Genomic DNA, 16,098 nt, shown 5'->3' on the forward strand with positions numbered 1-16,098 from the left:
TAATTCCCCACAACAATCAAACAGTTGTGGTAATTATTAGTTGGGTCGATATGCAGCCTTCTTACTGTGTCATGCTTCAAAGTTCAAAATAGATTTATTTTCAAAGTATGTATACGTCACCATATACTGCTCCAAGATTCATTTTTTGTGGGCATTCACAGTAGAGTGAAGAAATACAACAGAATCAATGAAAAACTACAGACAAACACTGACAATCGACGTGCAAAAGACACACCGTGCAAATACAAATAAATAAATAATACCGAGAATATAAGTTGTAGGGTCTTTGAAAGTGGATAGGTTGTTGTATTGTTTCAATGTTGAGGTGAGTGAAGTTATCCACGTTAGTTTAGTAGTCTGATGGTTGAAGGGTAACCTGGTGCTATGGGACCTAAGGCTCCTGTACCCCCTGCCCAATGACGGCAGTAAGAAGAGAGCATGGCCTGGATGGTTGATGTGTTGTACAGCACGGAAACAGGCCCTTTGAACCACCGCACCCCATGTCAACCTTTTTGTCCATCAATACCAATCCAGTTTATTTCCATGGGATAAAATTGCTGCTATGTCTGCCTAAATACTCTATAGGACATAAAATTCTGCCAGTTCTAGTTCTCATTTATACAAGACAGTAACCTTTAATTAAGATTTGATTGCTCTCTAGCTTTCTTAATACAAGACTATAAATATTCAGAAGGACACTAGTTTGAGACAGTGCAGTCAGCTTCAATCAGTCTGTCATGATTACTCAGGCTCTAGAATTTTCTTTCAGTTTAAATGTAAAATGTGAAGCCGTGGAATTAGTTAAGAGATCCATTACTGAATGTGTCTAAAATACAAAACAGTGCTTGGGATTTTTTTTCATTAATTACAATCGCGGCATTCCCAAATCCCATTGGCTGGACGTTGGATTTGAGTGTGCCTGGTTTAGTAGCATTTATAATTTAGGCAAAATCTTTAATGGGAAGGTACACAATGTACACACTAATTTAAATTATTTTTAATCCAAAGAGTTTTTTTTTACGTGATGATCCCAGCCATTTGGAAACACTATCATGAAGTATATCATAAACACATGAGATTCTGCTGATGCTGGAAAGTTAGAGCAACACACACAAAATGCTGAAGGAACTCAGAAGTTTACGCCACATCTTCAGAGAGGAATAAAGAGCCAACGGTCTTGGCCTGAAACATTGGCTCTTTATTCCTCTCCATAGATGCTGCCTGACCTGCTAATTTCCTTCAGCATTTTGTGAGTGTTATTATCATGAAGTACAGAGCTGGGACATGCAAAGTGTTGCTCACAGGCTCTGCAAGGCCTGGTTTCCATAATCTACCATGCTTATAATAGGCAACTGAATTTATTTACAGCTTACACAGTGGGTTGTTTATAAAATGGTTGTCAGGGATAGGACCTGGTTCTCCCCGGCATTATTCATACGCTGATATCAGCCCTTTGGCCAGGGTAAATACTGTAAAAAGTCCTTTACTTTGAGTAAAGCACGTTGATAGAAGCAACTGATGAAATATGTTGTACCCCAAATGAAAGTGAATGTGCAGTTAATGAAAATACCATGTACAGCTTCACGGCTCTAATATTAAAGTTTGCGTCAAATATGAAAGACGTTTCCAATGGTTTGAGAGTCTAGTACCAGAGGGCACAGCCTCAGTATAGAGGACTTCCCTTTAGAACAAAGATAAGGAAGAATTTCTTTAGCCAGAGAGCGGTGAATTTGTGGAATTGCCATGGGTGGCTGTGAAGGCCAAGCAAGTGAGTATATTTGAAGAGGAGTTTGATATGGTGGCGCAGATTTGATGTGCCAAATGGCCTAATTTGAGCCTAAGTTTAATGGCCTTATGGTATCTTGCATAGTAGCACTTCTTCTCCATCTATGTGACATCGTAGAATCAGCAAAAGAAGTGAGCTGGCAAGAGGCCCCCTCTGGCCATTCGAAGCAGGAGGGGACAATCAGTAATGAAGATCTGATTCCGTGTTCAGTGCACGGTATAACTTTGCATAATCAACATCGAACTAGCATTATATGTTAGCTTGATATATGCTGTTTGAATTAACTGCCAGTAGTCTCCGTGGCATAAATTTCAAACCACAACCTTCTATTCTCAGTTGGAAATAGCCAATCATACCCAAAGCTTTGGGTATCTCTGGTTTATAAAAACAAATACCACAGTGGACATTCATGGCTTAATAATAATTGACAATTGTACGCTACACACATTGTGTAAAACAGTAATAGTTTGCACATCACTGTATTCTGACTACAGCCAAGTCATTAATTACACACAGACTCATGGGATGTATTCAAACAGACCGTGCAATGAGAGGAAACTGAAGGGGCCAAATAATGGAAAACAGTGTTTATTCAATCATATCTGTTTACAAGGTAGTAACACCTGTTTGGATAGCACACAGAATAGAAGTGCTATCATATCACACCACCTTTGATACAGCCCACTACAGTGGTGTCATCGGCAAACTTGAATATGTTGTTGGAGCTGTACTTAGCCACACAGTCATAAGTGTAAATCGAGTAAGGCGGAGGCTAAGCACACATCCCTGTGGTGCACCTGTGCTGAGAGAGATTGTGGAGGAGATGTGTTGCCAATCCGAACTGACTGGGGTCTACAAGTGAGGAAATCCAGGATCCAATTGCAGAAGGGAGCTATTGAGGTCCAGGTCTTGGAGTTTACTGCATTGTTATTGGTCTGGAGTCACACATATTGGGTAAGAATGGCAGATAACCTTTCTCGAAGAACATGGGTGAGCCTCATGGGGTCACGTACAACTCAGTTTCACCTCTTACTTCTTGAAACACATTGCAAGCAAGACATTTAATGGATTTGGGAGTTTGCCATACAGTACTGAGGCACAGGGGCCCAGGTAGTATTGCCACTGCTTCACAGTGTCAGAGACACGGGTTCAATTTTGACTTCAAGTGCTGCCTGCATGGTGCTTAGATGATTTCCTCCATCTACTTCAGTTTCCTGCTACATCCCAAAGGGCTGGTTGGTTAATTGGCCACTGTAAATTTTTCAGTGTGTGTAGGTGAGTGGTAGAATCAGGGTGAGTTGATAAAAGGGGAACATCGACTCAGACCATGAGAGGCTTGCATCAGGCATTTTCATGCCTTACAAGGCGCAGATTGGAAGTCTATGTGGAGCGCCACTCCTCGCACAGACTAGAGCAATGTGTGATTAAGTGCCTTGTTCAAGGACACAAGCACACTGCCACAACTGATGCTCGAACTAGCGACCTTGAGATAACTAGACTTTCACCTTAACCACTTGGCCACATGCCCAACACAAGTTGATAAAAAGGTTGGGTGAATAAATTATGTAACTAATGTAGGGTTGGTGTATTTTGGTGGTTGATGGTCAGTGTGAACACAATGAGCCAAAGAGCCTGTTTCTGTACTGTATCTCTCTATGGCTCTACCACTAACATGAGGAAAACCAGATTGGGATTGTAGGTGCATTGGTGGCGACTGCCAAAGTACATTTCTCACTGGCAAAAAGAAAAAAATCAAAATTAGAAATCACAGGTCATCAAGTATAAACTCAAATGTGTGTACTGAGGTTCCCAACCTTTTAGAAACATAGAAACATAGAAAACTTACAGCACAATACAGGCCCTTCGGCCCGCAAAACTGTGTCAAACATGTCCTTACCTTAGAATTACCTAGGCTTACCCAAAGCCCTCTCTTTTTCTAAGCTCCATGTATCCATCCAGGAGTCTCTTAAAAGACCCTATCATTCCCACCTCCACCGGCAGCCCATTCCACACACTCACCACTCTCTGCGTAAAAAACCTACCCGACATCTCCTCTGTACCTACTTCCAATCACCTTAAAACTGTGCCCTCTCATGCTAGCCATTTCAGCCCTGGGAAAAGGCCTCTGACTATCCACACAATCAATGCCTCTCATTATCTTGTACACCTCTATCAGGTCACCTCTCATCCTCCGTCGCTCCAAGGGGAAAAGGCCGAGTTCATTCAATCTATTCTCATAAGGCATGCTCCCCAATCCAGGCAACATCCTTGTAAATCTCCTCTGCACCCTTTCTATGGTTTCCACATCCTTCCTGTAGTGAGGCGACCAGAACTAAGCACAGTACTCCAAGTGGGGTCTGACCAGGGTCCTATATAGCTACAACATTACTTCTCGGCTCTTAAACTCAATCCCACGACTGATGAAGGCCAATGCTCCGTACGCCTTTTTAACCACAGAGTCAACCTGCTTAGCAGCTTTGAGTGTCCTGTGGACTCTGACCCCAAGATCCTTCTGATCCTCCACACTGCCAAGAGTCTTGCCATTAATGCTAAATTCTGTCATCATATTTGACCTACCAGAATGAACCACCTCATACCTATCTGGGTTGAACTCCATCTGCCACTTCTCAGCCCAGTATTACATCCTATCAATGTCCTGCTGTAACCCCTGACAGCCCTCCACACTATCCACAACACTCACAACCTTTGTGTCATCAGCAAATTTTCTAACCCATCCCTCCACTTCCTCATCCAGGTCATTTATAAAAATCACGAAGAGCAGGGGTCCCAGAACAGATTCTTGAAGCACACCACTGGTCACCAGCCTCCATGCAGAATATGACCCGTCTACAACCACTCTTTGCCTTCTGTGGACAAGCCAGTTCTGGATCCACAATGCAGTGTCCCCTTGGATCCCATGCCTCCTTATTTTCTCAATAAGCCTTGCATGGGGTACCTTATCAAATACCATGGACCAATACCTTTAAGCAAGGGGTCCATAGAACCCATGTTGGGAACCCCTATTCTAGAATCTGCGTTACAAATAGAAATGCTATTAGTCTTTTACATGGAGATTGCCCGGAGGAAGCATTTTCAGCATATTTTGAAGTATCTGCTTCTATTTCCAGAGGTCCTCCTTCCATCAGAAAACAGGCAGCAAACACTGTGACACACGTATCCATGGATCTCTGTCACATTCTTCACACTCACAAGAGGCTAATTCAGCCTGTAATGGCAAACTTTACAAGTTGAACGTTCTAACACAGTGACACTTTCCCACTGTATTTTGTGCACGTGATGCCACCATCGAAGTTCACGCCACGACAGCATAGCAGTTAGCACGACACTACTGGAGCTTGGGACGTCAGAGTTCAATTCCGGCGTCCTCTGTTAGAAAGTTTGTATGTCCTTCCTGCGTGCGTGTGGGTTTCCTCCACGTGCTGTGGTTTTCTCCCACAGTCGAAAGACATACCAGTTAGTAGGTTAATTGGTCATTGTAAATTGTCATGTAGTTAGGGTTAGATCAGTGGATTGCTGGGTGGTGTGGCTCAATGTACTGCAAGGACCTATCCTGCACTTATCTCTAAATAAAAATAAAGAACTACTTTTGACCCAGTGACAGACCATACTAAAAGCTGCAAACTATGAAATTTGTTTCTTTTATTTTCATGGAGGGCAATTCATGAGAACCGCAAATGATTTAAATGACTTTGATGTCATCGACTTTCCCTGTGCTGCCCGTTAGTAGAGAGATAGCACTGGCAGGTATCTGTGAACTATGGCCTGAATGGGTTACTCTGTAGTGTGGGGATCCCCTCACAAACCACTACAGTGTTTCATCCTCCCACGTTGCTGATTGCCTCATTCTCCCATGGTATCCCCCTCATCTCTATTTCCATTTATCTATGTGGGCAGCATGCAAAAGAGACAGCAGATGCGAACTCAGGGGGCAGCAGTCATTTCCGATTGCTTAAATCATGCTCTAGCCCTTTTTATAAGGGAAAAAACCCTTGACTTTGGTAGAGCAATGTTGAGGAGATCATGCTCATTATATAATATGATGTGGTTTTATTACAGAAAAGGAGAAGGAGCTTTATAAAGTAAAAATAATTAATTGGGGAAGGCCAATTTCAATTGAATGCGAGTAGCTCTGGCCAGGGTAAATAAAGAGAGATTTAAAGATCAGCTTTGTCATGTGTACATCGAAATATTGAAATATACAGTAAAACGCATCATTTGCATCAACAGCCAACAGTCTAAGGATGTGCTGAGGTCAGCCCACAAGTGTCGCTATGCTTTGGCTCCAACATACCATGGCCACAGCTTATTAACCCTGACCCATACGTGTTTGGAACGTAGGAGGAAACTGGAGCACCTGGAAGAAACCCACGTGGTCCAGGGAGAATGTACAACATTCTTCCAGACTGCGGCAGGAATGGAACCCCGGTCACTAACGCTAACGGGTATGCTCCTGCAGATTCAAAGGTTAACAGGCCAAGCTATATCAGAAAAATAGGCTGACTTAGAAGAAGAGACAGCTCAGCTGCAGTTGAGACTAGTCCTATGAGGGGCAAAGAAGAAACAAACATATACCGAGCTCCTAGGATGACAAAAGAGTGAAGATAAAAAGCAAAAAAAACCCTTATGACAAATACAAGGTTATAAAGAGCAGCAGAAATCAGGCTTGTTACAAAGGAGTCAGAGGGACTATGAAAACTGACAGAATTTGAGAAAAGAGCAGCTGGCAATCTCAAAGACATTTCAAAGTTTTCTCTATGCAAATAATAGTGAAGAGATTGCTCATGGAAGCATGAAGCTTATTAATGGCGAAAATGGGAACTTGCAGTGGAATCTGAGGACACTGTTGTGATATTGATTGCATACTTTACATCTTTGTCTTCATTGGAGAAGAGGATGCTTCTGAAGTAATTGTGAAGAATTAGTTGAGATACTAGATCTACTTGACCTGCCCTCCACCAATTGTTGTGATGTTCCCTTTTAACCATGCCCCACAAGAGATTATTGCTTCCGATGACCACTGTTGGCCTCTTTCAGCAACTGCACTTCTGGCCTGGTGTCTGCCTAAGTCTGTATGATCTTCTTCCCTTTAAAAGAAATGTCCCTTGCTTGATGAATATCATGGTAATATACAATATCTATTGAAGTTGTGCATTATACCAAAGGACAGCATAGCTGGGTTGTACAAAATTCCAATGGCTCTGTGGCTCTGAGAATTATCCGAAGGCTGCTTTCGAGCATGGGGATAGATCTGTGTGAAAGGCAACTCAGTAGATCACAATTCACAATTCCTATTGAATAAAATAAATGCATTTGTCTCCGTGTTGCATGAGGTGTGACAGCCACTGCAAGATGTTATATTCCTGTAACTGAAGGATTAGTTCATGATTGGAAAGTGGAAATGTTCAAGAGGAATGGAATAGTTAGGGAGAGGGGGAATAGTAATTTTTGCAATTACATTCATCGTCAGGAGGTAGAAACTTTGGCACAATGAGAAAACCATCCAGACTATGTTTTCCTTTTGCCACTACCATCGACAGGAGGTAGAGGAGCCTTAAGTCCCACACCACCAGGTTCAGTAGCAGTTATTAGCCCACAGCCATCAGATTCCTGAACCGTTGTGGAAAAGTTCACTCACCTCAACACTGAACTGATTCCACAACCTACAGACTCGCTTCAAAATACTCCATATCTCAAGTTCTCAGTATTATTTATTTGCTTGCTGTCTATCTCTTTTTATTTGCACAATTGCTTCTTTGTCAGTTTTTATTTATGTATAAATCTTCATAAATTCTATTTCTTTATTTTCCTGTGAATGCCTGCAAAAAATTAACTTTAAGGTAGTATATAGTGACACTTATGTTCTTTGATGATAAATTTACTTTGACCTTTAGATTTTGAAATAATCTTTTCTTTCTCCCTAGGCCTCCTGTCCCATGATCCTCTCATATCCCTTTTGCCAATCAACTGTCCAGCCCTTGGCTCCATCCCTCCCCCTCCTGTCTTCTCCTATCATTTCAGATCTCCCCCTCCCCCTCTCAAATCTCTTACTAGCTCGTCTTTCAGTTAGTCCTGATGAAGGGTCTCGGCCCGAAACGTCGACTGTACCTCTTCCTAGAGATGCCACCTGGCCTGCTGCGTTCACCAGCAACTTTGATGTGTGTTGCTATTCATTTATCCTATTGTTAAGTCATATTCTGGATTTATGGTATACAGCAAATATTAATTTCAACAGAAACCAGTCTTCAGATCTGAATGTGGATTGTAGATTGAGGTTAAAATGCAACTCGGAACAATCCTGGAGCTTCAGATTTGTTTGATTGCAAACCAGAAAATGTCCATTCACCTGAGGTATCTGCATAAGCATGACTGAAGCTGCGGAGGCAGGGGTGAGTAACACTTGTGTTGGTGTGAAGATCTAGGTGTTTGAAACTCAAAGGACACACTATGAGATTGTCCTGTTGTTACCTTTGTACTTTAACATATAAAATATGATGTAATTTTGGGTTAGGAGGTCTCTACTGAGAGCATCTCCAGAATGATGCCTGCTTGTTTTGCTGAATAAAGGCTTCAATATCCATTAACTTCAGTATCTGTCTGATGATTTTGTTCACAATTATAACAATATTTGTACCCTTATGATTTTATACACCTCTGGAGTGCCATGCATCAGTTTTCTACATTCTAAGAAATAAAGTCCTAGCCTGATCAACCTCTCCCCATATCTCCAGCCCTCGAGTCCTGGCAACATTCTGCTAAATCACCTTTGCATTCTATCTATCTTAATGACATTATTCCTATAAAGGAGTGTTGAGAACCATGCACAATACTCCAAATACATCCTCACTAATATCCTGTACAATCGGAACATAACATCCCAACTCTTGTAGTCATCGCCCTGACTGTTAAAGTGCACTAAACACCTTCTTCAGTGCCCGGCCTATCTGTGAGACCATTTTTCATGAACTCGCGTGTATATTTGTAGTTCTAGGTCCCTAGTTTGACAGCACTCCCAGGGCCCTACCATTCGCTGTATAAATCCTACCCTGGTTTGACCTCCAAAAATTTAACACTTCACACTGATCTGGATTGAAAGCCATTTATCGATGCTCAGCTCACTTACCCAGCTGATCAAGATCCCCTGTCATGTTTGATAGCTCTCTGCACTGGCTATAATATCACCTATTTAAGTGTCAAGTAAAAGGCTACTAACCATGGCTAAATTATTTCATCAGCTGCAAATGATAGCCTAGATATGAGATGTAATGAGTCAAATCTATTTTTACACCGTTTCTTAGACCCAGCTGCTGAGGAATAATTGTGTCCCATAGAACAGTTAATTGTTTCATTGATGAGCTGTAACCTTTTGCATCAGTAATCTGTAATTTATGTCGTCTTTGGAATCAACATTTCACGCACATGAGAGAGAGAAAAAGCAACTAATTTCTAATTTGGGATTTTATTTGGAGATATAGCATGGCAACAGGCCCTTCCAGCTCAACGAGCCCACATCTCCCAATTACACCCAACTGACCAATTAACCTACTAACCTGTATGCCTTGCAATGAGGGAGGAAAGCAGAGCACCCAGAGGAAACCCTGTCTGTAAAGAGTTTGTGCGAACATACAAGCTCCTTACAGACAGTGGCGGGAATTGAACTTGGGTCGCTGGCGCTGTAATAATGTTGCACTAACTGCTACACTATTGCGCCACTCCAATTGTATAATGGAGGATAATTTTAAAGAGGTTTTATCTAGCATTATGCTCAATCCAAATCAGAAGGGAAAGATGTCTGGTGTACTGGAAAGATAATATTAGCCACTACTTTGAGGGGTCACTAAGTAAAAATCTATCCACAAAGGACAACAAGAACTATCTCTTAAATCTCACCATCAGCTTCAGAATATCAATTGAAGGCTGTCTGCTCACTCCTGGCCTGCCTATGGAACACTTGTTAAGGGAAGACAACTGATAAAGCAGAAAGAATATAACTGTTAATAATAAAGGGAACAAAGGAGAGGGGGAATACACTGCTTTTGAAGTTTATAATGTTATTCATTTCAGCTGCATGTTAGCCACATAAAAGAGAATCCATTCTGGACCAAAGTGCAGGTTAAAATCGCTCTTGCATTTTTCTCAGTTACACACACATAATATATTCATAGTTAGCAGTAAATATCTGTAATTGATGTTGAAAATAAATCTTGGTTTGTTCCAGATAAAGGCTTTTAACACCACAAAAGCCCCATTTGCATTGACTTTTAAGTATTGAGCCCAGTCGGCAGGTATCATTGTTGCCTTTCATTACTTTGTGAAATGATCAATATGAACTTCCTCCTATACGACATCTTTTAGAATAATCTAATATATCCCAAAGGGTTGCCTAGGAGCATTATCAAACAGAGATAAAGAACTTGAGGCCCTTCAGGAGCTATTAGTGTAGATAACCAATAACTTGGACAAACAGTTCTTTGCTTAGCTGGACACACTATTTCTGTTTAATAAATTAAATCCCATATACTGCATGAACAAAATTTCATGATGAGACACAATGCACCTTTTTCTTACTGGGATCCTATCTACAGTACATGCAATGAACGTAGCTGCCTGTGTTGGCTTATTTATGCCACAATACTAACTCTGGACTGAGCTCGAACTGTAATTGTATGCATGCCATCATAATCGTGTGACCACTGAATTATTCTGTACAAAATAGTGATGACAGGCAAAATTACAAAATATTAACTTTAGAGCCACTGTCTAGGGTTTTCCTTGCACAAAGGCTGACAGTCACTTGAAATGGATTTCTTGATCAGTTAATATTGCTGGAAACATTGATTTTGTCCAGTTCTACCTTACCACCAACTCTGAATTGTCAGACTGTTTACCTGTCACATTGTTCGGGAGGAGAAGAAATTCCCTGCAGTGAAATACTGAGTAATACAAAGTCACTTTCTTTCATTCTCATTACAAATTCTACTCTTCCTGCTGAGTCCAATCCTCTCCTTGCATCTGTCTGACAGATTGAGTCTGAAACTCAGCCTGTCACAGTGGTGCGCCCGACTGAGATGCTGTCTCAAACCTCCAGCAACCTGGATTCAATACTGACCCCCACCCCACCACAATACCTGCATGGAGTTTGCACGGCTTCTTTGTGACAGCACGTGCTTCCTCTGGGTTCTTGTTCTTATTTCCCAAAGACGTGCAGGTGGTTAGTTAGCCACTGAGAATTGCCTGCAGTGTAGGTGAGTCTTAGCATCTAGTGGGATTTGGTGGAACATTGGGTAATTAAAATGGGATTAATGGAAATGGGTTCTTAATGTTTACCATGCACTGTACGGACTGAAGGACTTGTTTCTGTGTTGTATGACTGTGGCTTTAAATTAACGTTGTAACAACTGCTACCATAGCCCTCATTTCTCCCTTTCTAAACTCTATATTTGGCTGGCTTCCCTTCACTACCTCTTCTGAGATCATCTGAAAGGACAACTGCCATACCTAAACATGAAGTCCAATTGACTCACCATTGTCGTGCCTGCTGATCGATATTGGCTGCCTACCAAGCAACACCAGATTGATTGTTTGGCCGTCTCTGCACCCGTTCAGGAGTTTTTTTAAAGTGGAAAGTCATTGCGCTGGGGCAATTCCACTCTCTTGACCTTGGAGACTCTGGGGTCAGTCATTGCAAATGGGGTTGCAGTCGATGACCATGACTTCTTCTGTGTCTCTCCATGAAGCATTGCAGAACCACCTTCCTGGCCGCTGGGCCTCACTGTTGATCTCATTCACCCAGTCGGACAGAGCTGACTTCACAGGCTAGAACAGCCACGTCATTATCTCACCGGAGTATGAGGCCTGCCAGCTACCCTCGCCTGGTCTAGACCAGCTGTGGAAGCGGGGTACAAGTGTGTGGCCCCTGTCGCATGCACATAGGTACGGAGCCACTTGGTACTTGGAGCTGAGTGTCCGGTGGGAAACAAAGGTGAGTGAGCTGCCCTAGAATGGACATGATAAGCCTCTTCATTAGAGGTGCTACCCCTCTCTGGACATCCCATACATCCAACAACATTTACAATCCTAATATTTGTTTTCAAATTGCTTACTGTTTTCATCAATCTCTTTCACGAGTCTTTTTCAGCACCAGAACACACCAAGGTGGTTTTTTTCTCCATTTCTCACCGCTACCTTATCCCTGAATTAAATCGTTCTGTGACTGAGATCCATCCTGAAAGCTGCCAACACCTTAAACCGTAAGTCTCCTCCACAGACCTCTTGAAACACTTGCCTCCTACAGGATGCTCTTTAAAATGTCCACTTTCATTTAAGCTTTTGGTCAGCTGCCAGATATCTTCTCAGTGTCATACTTTCATTTATACATCTCCTGTGATCTCTCTTGGGTTTCTTTGCTGGAATAATTTCAAAAATAAATAAGATACTCAAATTAATGGACTGCAAATGAGGATGGGATGAGTTGCCCTTCTTGGCTGGTGAATGTAAAACCCTTTGTTCTCCAGCAGAGCTCAGGGATACACAGTCAATCGCTACATTCCCACCATACAGTCATAGTCATAACGCACTACAAACGATAAACAGGTCCATTGGCCTATCTAGTCCACAAGGAACTGTTATTCTGCCTAGTACCATCGACCTGCACCTGGATCCTACCCTCCCATTCATGTACGTATCCAAACTTCTCTTCAATGTTGCAAAGCAAACCTGCCTCCACCACTTGCGCTGACAGCTCGTTGCACACACTGACCACCCTCTGGACTTCCCCCTCATGTTCCCTTAATAGTTCATCTTTCCCCCTTAACCCATGACCTCTAGTCACCCAACCTCAGTTGAAAAATGCATGCTTGCATTTACCCCATCTATACCCTCATAATTTTGTATACTTCAATTAAGCTACACTCATTCTCCTACGCTGCAGGGAATAAATTCCTAACCTCTCTCTTTAACTGAGGTCTTCAAGTCCTGGCAGCATCCTTGTAAATTTTCTCTGTACTCTTTCAATCTTTTTGGTATCTTTCCTGTAGGAATGTGACCAGAACTGCACACAATACAAATTTGGCCTCACCAATGTCTTGTACAACTTCAACATAACATCTCAAATTCTGTACTCAATATTCTGATTTATGAAGGGCAATGTGCCAAAAGCTTTCTTTACAACCCTATCTACCTGTGATAACATGTTCAAGGAGTTATGGATCTGTATTCCCTGATTCTTTGGTTCTACCACTCTCCTCAATATCCTAATGTCCACTGTGTAAATCCTACCGTGTTTGTCCTCCCAAAGTGCAACACCTCAACTTGTCTGTATTAAATTCCACCTGCCACTTTTCAGTCCATTTTTCCAGTTCTGCAGACTTCATCAACCCAGTTCACCACGATCATAGCTATTCTCCAATGTTGAAAATCTTAGCTGCAGTGGCGCAGCTAGTAGAGCCCCTGTCTCACAGTGCCAGCGACTCAAGTTCAATCCTGAATTTGGGTGCTTTCTATGTGGAGTTTGCATGGGGTTTTTTTTGAAAATGCTCCACTTTGCTCCCATATCCCAAAGACAGGTGGACTGGTAGGTTAATTGGCGATTGTAAATTGTCTCAAGAGCAGGGGTTTCCAACTGTTCTCATGCCATGGACCAACAGCACTGTAGACCCCAGGTTGGGAAACCCTGCTCCAGAGTGATAGAATAGGGGGCATGGTTAACATATAGGAAATGGGTTAAATTGATAAATTAATTTGTTATTGTCACACATACCGAAGTATAGCAAAAAAGTTTGTTTTGCACACCACCCATTCAATTCATTTCATCACATGAATGCATTGAGGTAGGACAGGAGAAAACAATAACAGAAAATAGAATACAGGTTTACATTTACAGAAAAACTGCAGTGTGGACAGATGATAGAATGCAAGACCATAAGAGGTAGATTGTGAGATAAAGATATCATCTTATTGTTTTAGTGGACCATTCAAGTCTTAGAACAGTGGGATAGAAACTGTTTTTGACCTTGATGGTACGTGCTTTCAGGCTTTTGTATCTTCAGCCTCATTGCGGGGGTGGGGGTGGGGGAGGGCAATGTTACCTCTAATTTGTAATGACCAGTGTGCACAAAAATCTTGTGTTAAGCAATTTTTTTGCCCAGTAACATCAACATGTGCACACTGAATTTTATATATAGAGGTATTCATTTTAACATCTAGCAAAACACTGTCGATAAGAACTTTGATCTCCCCTGGGTTTGATCATTTTCACCCTCATTCTTCTGCATTCTCACAAAATATACATAGCAGGCTTGTATCGGATAATGAAGGATTTCCTCGCCAGAGCTTTTGCACACTGTCGCTTGCTAAATGACACTTTAAAAGTCAAATTTCCAAATATCACTCCAATTCTTCCCACTTGCAAATTCTCCAGCAACTTTTGCTTTGCAACAACACACACAGGTAACACCAGTATTGCACATAAATATTTCTCTTAGCTGCATGTTCCTGATTCCATGAGATTCAGGTGTAGCAGTTTCTATTGTTTCATTAAGCCATTCCGCTTTAAATGAACGAGCAGTTGTTTTGCGCTTCATGCCCTTTGCTTCTTTGGAATTCAACATACTTAATCAATAATTTTTTTCAATAAAAACAAAATAAATAAGCCAGTTCTCAAATCTGCAGACAAATCATCGCAAACTCCACGTTGTCAACACTGTTCACAACAGACACCGGAAAAGGAAATGTGATTGTGTACGATCATGAAATATACTTAACATGATGACGAGGTACAGGGTGATAACCTTCTGTGCGCAGTTTAAATTCCTCTGTGTGCTATAACAAAAGATGTGTGTGTGCAGTCAGACGCGCACACCTTAGAGAGAATGTTGTGGGGGGGGGTGAGGAATATAGAATGTCCAGGGTGGGTGGGGTCTTTGATTATGTTGGTTGCTCTACTGAGGCCAGGAGGTGTCTTTGAAATGCATAAAATTCCTTTTATTTCAAAATAGTTTTATGAGAATTACCCACTGTTTGCATATTTTTTTATGGTTAGAAAGCTTGTTAAACAGTAATTAATGCTTGGTATGCCATTTAGCCACACCCCCCCCCGCCCCCCCCACGTTCAGATCTCATGCCACAGAGAGAAAAACATCCAAGTTATAGTCCACTAAGATTATTTGTTAACAGTAAGTTTATTATCAAAGAATTATAATTCATAATTTACTATAATAAATGTGCTCTGAGCTTTGTAAGTACTAGAAGTGGAAACGATTTATGTTGATTTTGTTGGAAAAGACTACAATAGCATCACCTGCACAGGGCTACCTATCAAAACTGTTATTTTATGTATTAAATGACACATGCAGTTAGATCACAAAGGAGGCAAAGGATGTTGCAAATGGTGAGGGTAGAGATTAGTTTATTGATCATCACAGAATGTCTCTCTGGTGCCTTCCGTTGCCTACCCTCTCCATTCCCCTCTTCCCAACCATGATTTCCCCGCTCCCTGCCCCTTTCCCACTCTTAGTCCACAACAGCCACCCATATCAGAATCAGGTTTATCATCACTCACATATGCCATGAAATTTGTGTTTTTTTTGTACAGTGCAATACATAAAATTACTACCTACTGTGCAAAAGTCTGAGACATCCTAGCTATATATATGTGCCTAAGACTTTTGCAGAGTACTATACTGCAAGTGACAATAAGCTCACTTAGTTCAGATTCTGCACTCTAATTTACAACCAACTTTTATTGGGAAAATAGAAAATCAATGATATTGATATTTAAATTACAGTTCAGAAATAAACCGCATTGGAAGCCATTGGTTCTATGCATGGAAGTTTAACTAACAATTTGTGATATAATGTGACGTTTCCAAATATGTTAAAAATATTGGAGGTCAGATTAGCAAACAAGGTCTGACGAATGTCTCATGAAACAATCTACACCTGGTATTGTTAGAATAAAGAATTACACTCAGTGGCCACTTTATTAAGTGCACCTGTACACCTGCTTGTTAATACAAATACCTAATCAGCCAATCACGTGGCAGCAACTCAATGCATAAAAACACGTAGCCATGGTCAAGAGGTCCAGCTGTTTTTCAGGCCAAACATCAGAATGGGGAAGAAATGTGATCTAAGTGACTTTGACTGTGTAACGATTGTTTGTACCAGACGGGGTGGTTTGAGTATCTCAGAAACTGCTGATCTCCTGGGATTTTCACACACAACAATCTCTAGTTTACAGAGAATAGTGTGAGAAACAAAAAAAAACATCCTATAAGCAGCAGTTCTGTAGCAAA

At 41.5% G+C, this 16,098-nt stretch overlaps 1 protein-coding gene across 2 annotated transcripts in view; it reads right to left on the reverse strand.

The window, feature by feature from the left end:
• sumf1 (sulfatase modifying factor 1) overlaps positions 1-16,098 on the reverse strand; it is a 187,381-nt gene that overhangs the window by 94,158 nt on the left and 77,125 nt on the right. The gene's annotated exons all lie outside the window — the stretch shown is intronic.

Source organism: Mobula hypostoma, chromosome 15 (genome assembly GCF_963921235.1).
Source record: "Mobula hypostoma chromosome 15, sMobHyp1.1, whole genome shotgun sequence".
Lineage (NCBI taxonomy): Eukaryota > Metazoa > Chordata > Chondrichthyes > Myliobatiformes > Myliobatidae > Mobula > Mobula hypostoma.